Source organism: Balaenoptera physalus (assembly GCF_965194825.1).
Source record: "Balaenoptera physalus genome assembly, chromosome: 6".
Taxonomy (NCBI): domain Eukaryota; kingdom Metazoa; phylum Chordata; class Mammalia; order Artiodactyla; family Balaenopteridae; genus Balaenoptera; species Balaenoptera physalus.
This window is the reverse complement of record NC_138885.1, coordinates 11,854,108-11,867,553: the sequence shown is the minus strand read 5'-3', so window position 1 is coordinate 11,867,553 and position 13,446 is coordinate 11,854,108. Positions and strand designations below refer to the sequence as shown.

General features: G+C 37.1%; 1 long non-coding RNA gene across 1 annotated transcript in view; it reads right to left on the bottom strand.

The window, feature by feature from the left end:
* Nucleotides 1-327: 327 nt before the first annotated feature.
* The window catches only part of LOC309662815, a 32,484-nt gene continuing 19,365 nt past the window's right edge, over nt 328-13,446 (bottom strand). The window contains exon 3 of the long non-coding RNA XR_014264998.1: nt 328-12,967. This is a non-coding gene — a long non-coding RNA (uncharacterized lncRNA). The remainder of the gene's footprint in view (nt 12,968-13,446) is intronic.

Here is a 13,446-nt window from a genome sequence, read left to right as displayed (position 1 = left end):
ACTGAAGGACATCTTGGTTGTTTCTAAGTTTTAACAATTAGGAAGAAAGCTGCTATGAACATCTGTGTGCAAGTTTTTGTGTAGGCATACATTTTCAAATGCTTTGGGTAAAAAGCAAGGAGCATGATTGATGCATTATATGGTAAGAGTATGTTTAGTTTTGTAAGAAACCACTTAAGTACTTTCCAAAAAGGATTTACCATTTTGTGTCTCACCAGCAATTTATGAGAGTTTCTGTTGCTCCACATTCTCACCAAAATTTGCTATTGTCAGTGTGTGGGTAACAGTTGTGTAGTGAATGGATTGAATGCCTCCCCCACAAATTTGTATGTTAAAATTCCTAACATGCAATGTTTTGAGATGGCAATGTCTTGAGATGGGGCTTCTAAAGAAGTAATTAAGGTTAAGCGAGGTCATAATGGTGGGGTGCTGATCCCACTGAATTAGCATCCTTTTAAGAGGAGAAATCATATAAAATAGAAAACTAATAAGAACCTGCTGTATAGCACAGGCAACTCCACTGCACTGTACAGTAGAAACTAACACAACATTGTAAAACAACTATACCCCAATAAAAATAAATAAATAAAATTAAATTAAAAAAAGAGGAGAAACCAGAGAGCTTGCTTTTTGTCCCTTCCTGCTCAAGAACTGAGGAAAGACCATGTGAACACACAGCAAGAAAGAGTCCATCTGCAGTTAGGATGGGAACACTCATCAGAAATGGAATGGCTAGAACCTTGAGCTTGGACTTCCAGTCTCTGGAACTGTGAGAAGATATATCCCTAGAGTTTTAGCCACACAGTCTGTGGTATCAGCCTGAGAAGAGGGGTTCAACCCAGGTTCCCTTTTCAGCTCCAACACACCCATCCCACAGGGACTGAAGACTCACCTACTCTCACTGGATGTTACCTTCCACCAAAGGGAATCACCTTGTGCAAGAATGTGTTTTCTCCCAGGTTGTGGCTCACAGCCTAGGTAGCTGATATGGGGATCAAAGGCCTCAGCCTCTTACTTCAATTTGGAATAATTCTGGAGGATCATCCCAGCTCTAGAGCTCCCTGTAGGGTCAGTGGAACATTGTAAGTGTATTAGTGGGACAGAGTCTCCCTCCATCCAATTTTCTCTTCCTCACTTTCCTACAAATTTATCTCAGAACATTCCTCAATAAATGTTCTGCACCTAGTTCTCTGTCTCAAAGTCTGTTTACAGATAACTCAATCAAAGGCAGGGTTTTATAAGTTCTTTCCTGTATTGTACTTCCATTCTCATATTCCTGTTATACTTTTTCTTATAGGAAGCTGACTGGTCCACTATCCAAAGGCAAGGGCTCATCCCATGTTTACCTTACACGTGTATAAAGAAAGATGCTTGAGCCTGGCAAGACTGGTGCTTCAGAAAGAATGAGGTCAATGCTGTAGATAGCAAGTGATAACTAGGATGGATTTATGAGACTTAGAACCATTTACCAGGCAACTTAGGAATGACTAGGGAAATTAACATGGTAAAATACAAGGGTTACTTCAGGAACAGTTACTTAGACAACTGTAATTTGGCATAAAGGAAATAACGACCTCAAAGGCCAGTGAATTACGGTATATACAGGATATCTTTCTTTATATACATGCATTAGCAAAATTGAGATTATTCTGTATAAAATCTTATGTATGGTTTTATTTCAGTTTTAAAAAATTAGGTCATAAAATAATTTTCAAAAGCATGACTTTTGATGATTGCATAATTTTACATACTTGATATGCACTATAATTTATTTTACCCATTTCTGTATTTTTGGATATTGATATCATTTTCTCATTTTCTGCTATTATAAATAATACTGAGATGACTATCATTGCACATAAATCTTAATGTGTATTTCTGATTATTTGCTGGGAATAAATCTGTAGAAGTGGGATTCTTGAGTTAAAAGGAAGACTATTTTGATAGCTTTTGATGTATATTGCAGAACTGTGATTCATAAGTGTAAAATATGCATTCCTTCCAGCCTTTCAATCAGTGTAGGTTTACTGAGTTACACAATGTAATGGGAACTCTTTCTAGATGTTGGGGGAAAAAAGTCAGATAGGGTCTTATTCTAAGGATTCTTATATTCCAGTGGGAAGACAATAATAACTAGTAGCAAAAAATAAGATGCCAGATAGTGATAAGCTCTGTGAAGGAAACAAAGCAGTGGTGGGGGAGAGCGTGCAAACATTGGTGAGAAGGTTGAGAACTCTTAGAGAAGGTGACTTTGAAAGATCTAAATGAAACCTGGGAGCTAGTCATGCAAGGAAATAATTGCGTGGCTAGTCATAGTGTTACCAAACAGTACTCATTAAAAAATTCTGATATTTACATGGAAATTGGATCCCACTATTATTTTTAAAAATTATCCTTTTATTATTTTGGAAAACTTTATTTTTCAAATACTTACTGATCATGTGAATTGCTTGCCTTGTGATTGTCCTATCTTGTCATTTATCAACTGATGGTTTAGAGTATTAGTGGCTTTCTTACTTATATTCAAAGGTTCCTCATGTATTAAAAACAATGACATTTCAAATGTCAGTACTTGCTGCTAACGTTTGTTCCCAGTTTTCCATTTGCTCTTTACTTTAGTTTTGACTGTACCTATAGAACTTTTTTCTCTTCAGATTTTTACATACTCAAATCTGTTCACTTTTACCTTTGTGATTCTCCTTTTGCAATGTAGCTTTAGAAATGATTTTCAAATTATCATTTTTGTCATTTAGAAGTGAAAGTTTTCCTAGACTGACAGAAGTTGAATTTGAACCTAGATATTTCTGTTCCCCAAAGCCTCTTTTCTTTCCATGATACCACACTCCTTTAAACATGAGCTGGAAAATATAAATGAAGCCTGTGATTTTAGTTTTTGAACATGTCTTTTATAGCCAGCCAGCTAGCTAAAGTTTTGCCAATATCTAGAACAAATAGAATACAAGACAAAATGAATTCTAGTGTATTTGGATTGTGAAATCTGGGGCGAGATGCTCTTTGGCCCCAATTAGTATAATCCAAGTTGGGAGAGCCACAGTGGAGGAAGGAAAGTGAGCTATTCTCAGAGCACCAGAATGGTATCAAATTTCAAGTTCCAGGGTTCGGAGACAAGGAGATAGAAAAGCCACCAAGTAAAGAAGATGTGGTACATATATACAATGGAATATTACTTAGCCATAAAAAGAATGCAATAATTCCATTTGCAGCAACATGGATAGACCTAGAGATTATCACACTAAGTGAAGTAAGTTGGAAAGAGAAAGACAAATATCATATGATATCACTTATAGGTGGAATCTAAAATATGGCACAAATGAACCTATCTATGGAACAGAAACATACTCACAGACATAGAGAACAGATTTGTGGTTGCCAAGAGGGAGTGGGGTGGGGGAGGGATGGAGTGGGTTGTTGGGATTAGCAGATGCAAACTATTACATACAGACTGGATAAACAACAAGGCCCTACTGTAGAGCACAGGGAACTGTATTCAATATCCTGTGATAAACCATCGTGGAAAAGAATATTAAAAAATAATGTATATATGTATAACTGAATCACTTTGCTGTACAGTAGAAATTAACACTGTAAATCAACTATACGTCAATTTAAAAAAACTTAAAAAAAGAAAATCTATCAAGAAATAGAGTCAGAGACATATCTAGAGGAAGGGCTGGAGCTGAAACTACAAGAAATATGGATTGGTCCTTGATTTTCACTGAATTTATGAGCTTATGGTTGTGGCTAGGAGCTGGGAATGGCGTTGCCTGTGTCAGGGTAGAAAGAGACCCAACAGTGAATCGTCTGCCGATCCTTCCAATCGGTGGAATTAAAGACTGTGTGCACTACAATACAGCACAACATACTATAAATACATAACCATGTGCAATTTCATGGATGAGTCTTCATTAGATTTTCAGTTGTATCAGGCATTATTTAAAGTATTTTCACATCCTCTTTTCGGTATGCCCCAAACAAAGCAAGTTTGTAGAGAAGATGCCTCATTTTCTTGGAAAATAAAGACGGTCTATTTGATGTAAGCTTTTTTCCTGCTCTGATAAGAACACGAAGGTATGCTGTTGTTGACCCTTCTTCCCTATATTTCTTAGCTACTTTTTATTTCACATTCTGCAGTTATACTTCCTAGATTTCAGCATCAGTTTATATCCAATTACATCTCAAACTTCAAATCCTTACTTGCTCCAGAATCTTCCCACAAATCCCTTTCCTGCCCTTGTAATTTATATGTACCTTTCAGGTTTTCACCTCGTGAAAAGGTAAAGAAAAAGGAACACCTTTTGTTTTTACCATGTAAGGAGTTGAGCTCCTGGCAGTTCTTCTGCCAGCAGAGCTGTTGATGAATGCTGGCAGCCTGTATAAAATGAGACACAAAAGCATCAAGACTCTCCCTCAAATGTTGTATGAGATTCCTCTAGTAATTTTACCCAAGAAAGGGCACCATTGTACCAGTCATTTGCACCAGCAACGCTATTGCTACCATCTACGTTAGCATCTCTGCCATCATTGAATGCTTTGGGTCATTCCCTCTGTGAATAATGGCACAGAGAATGATCTACTTTTTCTATAAAGCCTGGAATGCCATACCTGAGACACATACCTTAAGAGTAAAATCTAAATATCCCTCTTTTCCGATACTCCCATTTTCATGGACCAATAAAGGAAAATGAAGGAATGAAGATACATGCAAAAGCATAAAAGTAATGCCAATTTATGAGAAAATCTATCATTTACAGGCAGGTGGAATGTAAATGGTATAGGTTTTGAAGACTTTCAGCTTCGAATGAAGCCACAGCTCTGCAAATGAGTCACTGTGGCACTTTATCTGACCTCTCTGAGCTTCTGTTTTCTCCTCTGTAAAATGCATAAAAAGGTTTTCTTAATTTATATTATGCATATACCACTTCTAGAATAATGCCTGGCCTATGGTATTGTTCATTAAAAAAGTAACAATAATAGTGAAATCAATTTGGATTTTCTGTTCAGTAAGTAAGCTTACAAGTAAAAGTACCTACTTTGATTTTTATGGCAATTACATTTTTTTAAAAAAAAAATCTGAAAAAATCACTAGTGTTTCAGCATATTCTTCTTGTTCCTACTCATGACCCTTTTGAACATGAGAGGACTATATTATCTAGGAAGTACGTGAGTTTTGACAACTGCACATTTTGTGTGCAGACTGCACATCAATAGTGTTTTCTAAAATAACTAGTAATGGTTTTAGCTATATTGTAGGTACCCACTACAATATAAATTTTTGTTATTTTATTTTTCCAAACACAGAATAAAGGATTAGAAAATTACTCATTTACAACATGTGACCCTGTATAGCTAATTATCCCAAATCAAAAGTCAGTTTCAGCCTCTTTTTCAGAAGTTGCAACCAAAATTCCGAATTGGATGACATATGTCCCATCAAGACAAAGAAATGGAGCCTATTAGTGGAAGTAAGTTCATCTGGTGAGGCCAAAAGACACCTGGGCCCCAATTTGGATTCTGTCTACTTGCATCCGTAGGAAAACATATTACACTTTTTAGATCTCACTGTCCTTATTTGTCAAATTCAGATGACACTGATCTTCCCAAAGCACAGCGTTGTTATGAGGGCCACCTTGTACAATTGGTAGACATCTGCTGCCACAAAAAGATGTAAATGAAGTACAGAATCAGACTCTCCTACAGAACATGCTCCCACCCAAGGCATTTGCTGAATCACCTCAGGTTGTACAATCCAAGGTGAAGGTCCAGGGTTCCAACCACTGAACAGAGGGACCATCTGGGAACTACAAAGTAGAAAACAGGCTGGTCTATGGTGAAAAATCGATGAGAAGCTGAGTAGTATTCCATTGTATGCATGTACCACGTCTTCTTTATCCATTCATCTGTCGATGGACACTTAGGTTGCTTCCATGTCTTGGCTATTGTGAATAGTGCTGCTATGAACATTGGGGTGCATGTATATTTTTGAATTAGAGTTTTGTTCAGATAGATACCCAGGAGTGGGATTGCAGGATCATATAACTCTATTTTTAATTTTTAAAGGAACCTCCATACTGTTTTCCACAGTGGCTGCAGCAATTTATATTCCCACCAACAGTGCAGGAGAGTTCCTGATAAAAACGAATGAAATAATGCCTTTGGCAGCAACATGGATGGACCTAGATATAATTGTACTAAGTGAAGTAAGTCAGACAGAGAAAGACAAATACCATATGATATCACTTATATGTGGAATCTAAAAAAAAAATGATACAAATGAACTTATTTACAGAACTGAAATAGACCCAAAGACACAGAAAACAAAATTATGGTTACCAAAGGGGAAGGGGTGGGGGGTGAAGGATAAATTAGGAGTTTGGAATTAACATATACACATCACTATATATAAAATAGATAAGCAACAAGACCTACTGTGTAGCACAATATTTTATAATAACCTATAGGGGAAAAGAATCTCAAAAAGTGTATATATATATATATATATATATATATATATATATATATATATATATATATATATATATATATATATCTGAATCACTGGGCTGTACACCTGAAACTAACACAACATTGTAAACTGACTATAGGTCAATTAAAAAAAATTTTTTAAAACAGATGAGAAGCAAAAAAATAAGTCCATAGTAAGAAAATAAAGAGATTAAACAGAGAGAGTCTAAGGCTCTGGCTGAAATGAGCATTGTTGAGCATGGGGTTTTGAAAGGCCCATTGTGTTTAAGTAGTGAAGGTGGGCAGAAGTAGCTGAACTGACCTCTCTGGAGTTGTCATCCATGGACCTCCTTTTCCATCATTGGTACTTTTTCCACAGATGCCCAGCCTTGGCACTTCAAAAGGGTGTAGGTGAGAAGGTATATGTGTCCATGAGTTCCTTCCTTTGACACAAGGCAGAATATTGTTTGGCTTCCAAGAAAGAATGTATAGTTGACTATTTGGGGGAAGATATGAACAAGTAAGAAAACAAGTGCTTTATACTGAGGTAGATATAATTTTAGGCATCAGATGGCATCCAAGAAAGAAATATCAAAGAGAAAAATCCACCTTCAACTATTGGACCCATCATTTGGCTCTTTGGGAAAATAACTTAAATTTTCTAAACTTTATCTCTAAATTAAAAATATGGATACTATATTCATCAGGGTTCCCTAGAGAGGGAGAAGATGAGAGAGACAGACAGACAGAAACAAAGACAGAGACGAGATCGTCCTTAATCCCATCGAAATGGAATGATATCTGAAGAGGGGGATTTGTTAAGTAGCTCTTTGCAGGAAACAGTCCTCTGCAGGAAATCCCTTTTCTCTTATCACTTTAGCAAAACTACATAGTGACTAACTTTTAAATCAGGCTCCCCCATGCCCTACTCGTCTCTGGCCCAAGCACACCTTTCAAATCTTTTGCTCACACAATACCTTGCCTAACTTGTTGGTTCTTTCTGTAGATCAAGAAGTAGAAATAAAGAATAAGTAATTAACAGATGACCAGATCTCTTCCCTAGCTGCCCCTTCAGTAATCTCACAAACTGTGTGAACAAGATATTAGCTAAAGAAAGATCATGAGGAGTTGACAAGTCTGCACACACACCTGCACACAGAGGGAGATGGCGACGGCCCTGAGCTCCCATCTCAATGATTAACTGAGATCGCTTCCCTTTTTCCCTTTAAAAACTTTCATGGCCCAACAAAACCTTCAGAGTTGGTTTTTTGGGGACACTGAGTCTGCCTTCTCCCCAGATTGCTGGCTTTCTGATTAAAAGCAGTGTTTTCCATTTCTACCAAAAAAAAAAAAAAAATTGGCTTACAAGACTGTGAAGGCTGATAAGCCTGCATTCCATAGGCTAGATATTCAGATAAGGATTGATGCCATTTGAGTCTGAATTTTGTAGGGCGGGCCAGCAGGCTGGAAACTCAGACCAGATTTCTATATTATAGTCTGAGGCAGAATTACTTCTTTGAGAAAACTCAGTCTTTGCTCTTGAGGCCTCCAGCTGATTGGATGAGACCCACTCATACTTACTTAAAGTCAACTGATTGTAAATGTTAATCATGGGCACTAATACCTTAACAAGCCACATTTAGACTAGTGTTTGACCAAACAACTGGGTACCATAGACTAGCCAAGTTGACACAGAAAATTAACTGTCACTGATCCTTACTGCATGGGGTAAATGTGATCACATGCAGAACGTTTAATAAGGGGGTTGACACAATTTGCCTTGTCAGCGTTTGATTTGGGTGACTGGTGGAAGTGAGGTGTATTGAGGAGATATTTTTCAAATGTATCAAATTGAACCTAAAACCATTTCCAGTTGGCTGGAATATATATATACATATACATATACACATTACTTTACCTTAATGTTTTTTATGTTAAAGAAATTGATGTGACTTTGGTCAAAGAAGCCAGATAAAACAGTGCTATGTATAGAAGAGCACAGCATTTGACAGTGTCAATGCCAAGTTTGAATCTAATTTATGCTCTGTGTCACTTTGGCCAAGTTGCTCTCATCCTCAATTTCTTTATTTGCACAATGGATATAATAATGTCATGTCTTAGAGTTTGCGGGATATGTGAAACATTTAGACCACGGAGTTTCTCATAAAATATATATTTTTTTCTTCTCCATTCACTGTTTTCAACTTGCTGAATAGAAGATCATTTTCCGGTCAGAGGATGACATTGTAAAATTTCATAACTGTCTGGCCCTTTATGATTATTATACTTAGTCCAGGGCAGTTTATAAATCCAATCCTGTGTCAAATTTAAAGCTTCTGTCTCCATCATTAACTATAACTGAGGGTGAAAAGGCTTGGAGTGAAGATTGAGCGTGGCTTGTTTTTTCACTTCTAGCCATCGATGTTCCGGACCTTGCGTGAAGAGCTGTAATGAGATAGTTATGGCCATATGCAACTGAGGGGGTGCTGGCACCATGCAGAACTGCCCCTGGCCTTCCCCTGATGTGTGGGGCATATGAAGACATAGCAGTCTGTGTATGAAGGGTCTGATTTTCTTGGAGACGTATCCAGATTCCTCTAGCCTGTGTCTCACTGAAGACCACTGTTTTGAGGTATAATTGACATACGACATTATATCAGTTTTACTTGTACAACGTAATTATTTGATATTTACATAAGTTGCAAAAAGATCACACAATAAGTCTCGTGAACATCTATCACCACACATAGTTACAGAATTTTTTTTCTTGTGATGCAAACTTTTAAGATCTACTCTCTTAGCACCTTTCAAATATGCAATAGAGTATCGTTAACTATAGTCACCACGCTGTGCATTACATCCCCATGATTTATTTATTTTATAACTGGAAGTTTGCACCTTTTGACTCCCCCCATGCATTTCTCCCATCCCTCACCCTTTGCTTCTGGTAGCCACCAGTCTGTTCGCTGTATCTATGAGCTTGTTCTTTGTTTGTTTTTAGATTCCCCACGTAAGTGAGATCATGCAATATGTGTCTTTCTCTGTTTGATTTATTTCACTTAGCATAATGGCCTCAAGGTCTGTCCTTGTTGCAAATGGCAAGATTTCATTTTTTATGACTGAATAATAGATATAGATAAAGATTTAGATACAGATACAGATATAGATATAAATCACATTCTCTTCATTCATCTGTTGATGGCACTTAGGTTGTTTTCTGTATCTTAGTTATTGTAAGTAATGCTGCAATCAACTTGGGAGTGCATATATCTTGTTGAGTTAGTGTTCTTGTTTTCTTTGGATAAATACCCAGAAGTGGAAGTGCTGGGTCGCATGGTAGTTCTATTTTTATTTTTTTGAGGAACCTCCGTACTATTTTCCAGAGTGACTGCACCAATTTACATTCCTACCAACAGTGTACAAGTGTTCCTTTTCTTCACATTCTTCCTAACACTTGTTATTTCTTGTACTTTTGATGATAGCTATTCTAACAGGTGTGGGGTGATATTTCATTGTGGTTTTGATTTGCATTTCCCTGATGATTAGTGATGTTGAGTATCTTCTCATGTACCTGTTGGCCATCTCTATGTCCTCTTTGAAAAAAATGTCTATTCAAATCTTCTGACCATTTAAAAAATCGGATTTTTTTTCTATTGAGTTGTATAAGTTCTTTATATATTTTGTATATTAGCCCCTTATCAGATGTATAATTTGTGAATACTTTCTCCCATTCAGTAGGTTACTTTATCACTTTGTTGATGATCTCCTTTGCTGTGCAGAAGGTTTCTAGTTTGAAGACCAGTTTTAGTGGGGCATATATGTCCCTTCATTGGCTGCCACCATTAACAATACACCCCTCCACATTCTCTCTTCAAAAAGAGCTACTGGAGTTACTGAGGTCCTTTTCCTTCTGTGTCTTCTGGGGTTCTTAGGGATCTGGGATGGGGAATGGCATATTTGTTCCCATTGCTTAGGGCTACTCTTGTACACCTCCCATGTTGAGATATTATCTTGCCTGGCAAGAACCAGACAGACGTCTCTGTTTACATTCCCAAAGGCACACATGTCAAGCTCCTCAAGAACTGTCTCACAATGCACCTCTGCCCCTGTTCAGTCATCCATTATATATCCTGGGTTGACAAGTTATCCAGTGTTGATTGTTTCAGAAATATTTCCATCCCATCTTTGTAAGCCTCAGGGGTCTATATCTGACCCCTTTTGTTGATCACCTTCTTTTGATTATAGGCCTTAAATGCCAATTACAGGGCAACTGGAAAATTTCACTCTGAATTCTATTACAGTAGCTAATATTATTATCAGCAGAAACAGTAGCTGCATTGTTCACACCAAACAGGTAGCCCTCTGTTTTTCTCCTTTATGACTATTGTATAATATATAGTTTCTGGATGGTGGCATATTGGGGCCTAAATACTGTAAATTTCTCCTACACAGATTTCCAATAGACACTCCTTTACAATCATTTTATGGTTTTAAGAATAGCTCCATATCTTCAAGATCTTGTTTCCTGTTTCAAAAAGAGTTACTGGTTTTCCTCTTCCTTGTGCTGAGAAAAAAATACATTTGAAGAACAGAATATTGCATGTTCCCCAGGGGTTGCTTTCTATAGGGTTACTCTGGGGGAGACTAACCAAGGCTTTTCAGCAGGACTTTGCCATTTTTCTGCAAATCCTGGTCACATCTCTCTTTAAACTCCACCTTCATATATATATACACACATATTATTTTTTGGCCATACTGTGAGGCATGCAGGATCTTGGTTCCCTGATGACCAGGGATTGAACCTGGGCCCCCTGCATTGGGAGTACAGAGTCTTAACTCCTGGACCACCAGGGAAGTCTCTCTACCTTCCAATGTGTGCTGTCCAATTCCCAGTTTAATGAATTATTTTACAGGTAAACCCAGAACCAACAAAATCATCAGTAAGCTGGAAAAATTCAAATTTTATAGGGTGGAATATCATGCTGTACTGCCCTGGGGGTACTGTCTTAATCATGGCCTATGCTTTTCTGACTTAGTTAAACACAATTATGGGTATCTCTTAGCTAGCCCCTGGAAAGGACTGACAGTGATGTCTTTGAATAGGTCTCTGGTAAGTAAACTAAGGCTGAGGCCAAACAAAATATTAGGATGCTCTTGACAAGGACATCATCTCTGCTCAGCTTCAACCCAACATTCTATTACATTGAAAACAGAGAGAAACTAGATTTTCAATCTAAATTGAATACCTCATTACTTATGTTTGTTACTCACAGAGAAGATGTTCTCTCTTCAAAATTTTCAGGTTTCCCCAAAACAAAGCTGCACTTGTCTAAGAAATTAGGAGAAATGCAAGATTTACTGAAGATTCTGTAAGTGAGGTAGAGGTGGCCCAGCACTGAGCTTTGCAGTAGCAATATCTCTTCCCTGCTGCATCAGTGGCTAAGTCTCTTTTTTCTTTCCTGTGCTTAGGTTTCCTGGCTCTTGCCTCTTTTTCTGACATCTCTTTCTCTTCACTTCTTCCCACGGTCTTCTAGTTTTCTCTGCCAGAGCCATTTCACTCTGCCCCAGCTACTGTATTTTGTGTTCCTCGTTTAAAGGAAAGGTGATCTGGTTGCTAGGGTTCTTCCTCTCCAGAAGGTAATAGGTTATAACAAATGGGGAATAATTTCTTCCTGTTCTATGCCAGTATTCAAAGCAAGAACTTTATTATGTCTGCTCGATGCAAGATAAAGCAATTTATAATTTGCTATTTGTTTGAATTATGTGCAGAAACCCATGTTAACTGGCACCATATTTTCTATTTATTTCACTGATATTTTAGCACCCCTTATAGATCAATGCATCCAGCAGATGCCCAGATGGCTGGCCTATTAGCAGGTGTCCAACTGACCCTGATCCTGGGCACTACCAAGCCTGTTCATCCATACACAATACTAAGGGCAAATAAAAATGAGAGTTGAGCACGACAGAATGTTTTTTTTTATGTTTTTCTTTGTTGTAGTAAAGCACAGATAACATAAAATTTACAATTTTAAACATTATTAAAGTATAGTTCAGTGGCATTAAATGCATTCATAATGTTGTGAAACCATTACCAAGATCCATCTTCACAAACCTTTTCACCCTGCAAAACTGAAACTCTATACCCATTAAACAGTAACTTCCTGTTCTCCCCGTCCCGACCTTGACAACCACCATTCTATTTTCTGTCTCTATAATTTTGACTACTGGAAGTACCACATATACAAGGAATCATACAATGTTTGTTTTTTTGTGATTGGCTTATTTTACTTAGAATAATATCCTCAAGTTTCATGCATGTGGAAACATATTGCAGAATTTCCTTTCTTTTTAAAGCTGAATATATTCCATTGTATGTTTACACCACATTTTGTTTATCCATTCATCTGTCCATGGGCACTTGGGTTGCCTCCACGTTTTAGTTATTGTAAATAATGCTGTTATGAACATGGTGTACAAATATCTTTCTAAGATCTTGCTTTCAATTATTTTGGGTATATGCCAGAAGTAGAATTGCTGGATCATATACTAATTCTTTTTTTTTTTTTTTGAGGAATTACCATACTGTTTTCCATAATGGCTGTACCATTTTACATTTCCACTAACAGTGCACAAGGGTCCTAATTTCTCCAAGTTCTCTCCAACATTTCTTTTCTTTTTTTGAATAGTAGCCTTCCTAATGGGTGTGAGCTGGTATCTCATGTAGCTTTCATTTGCATTTTGCTAATGAATAGTGATATTGAGCATCTTTTCATGTGTTTATTGGATATTTGATGTCTTCTGTGGAGAAATATCAACTCAAGTCCTTTGCCCACTTTTAATCAGCTTATCTGTATTTTTGTTGTTGAGTTTTAGGAATTCTCTATATATTCTGGATATATATTCCAGGTATATAATTTTCAAATATTTTCTTCCATTATGTGGGTTACCTTTTTATTCTAT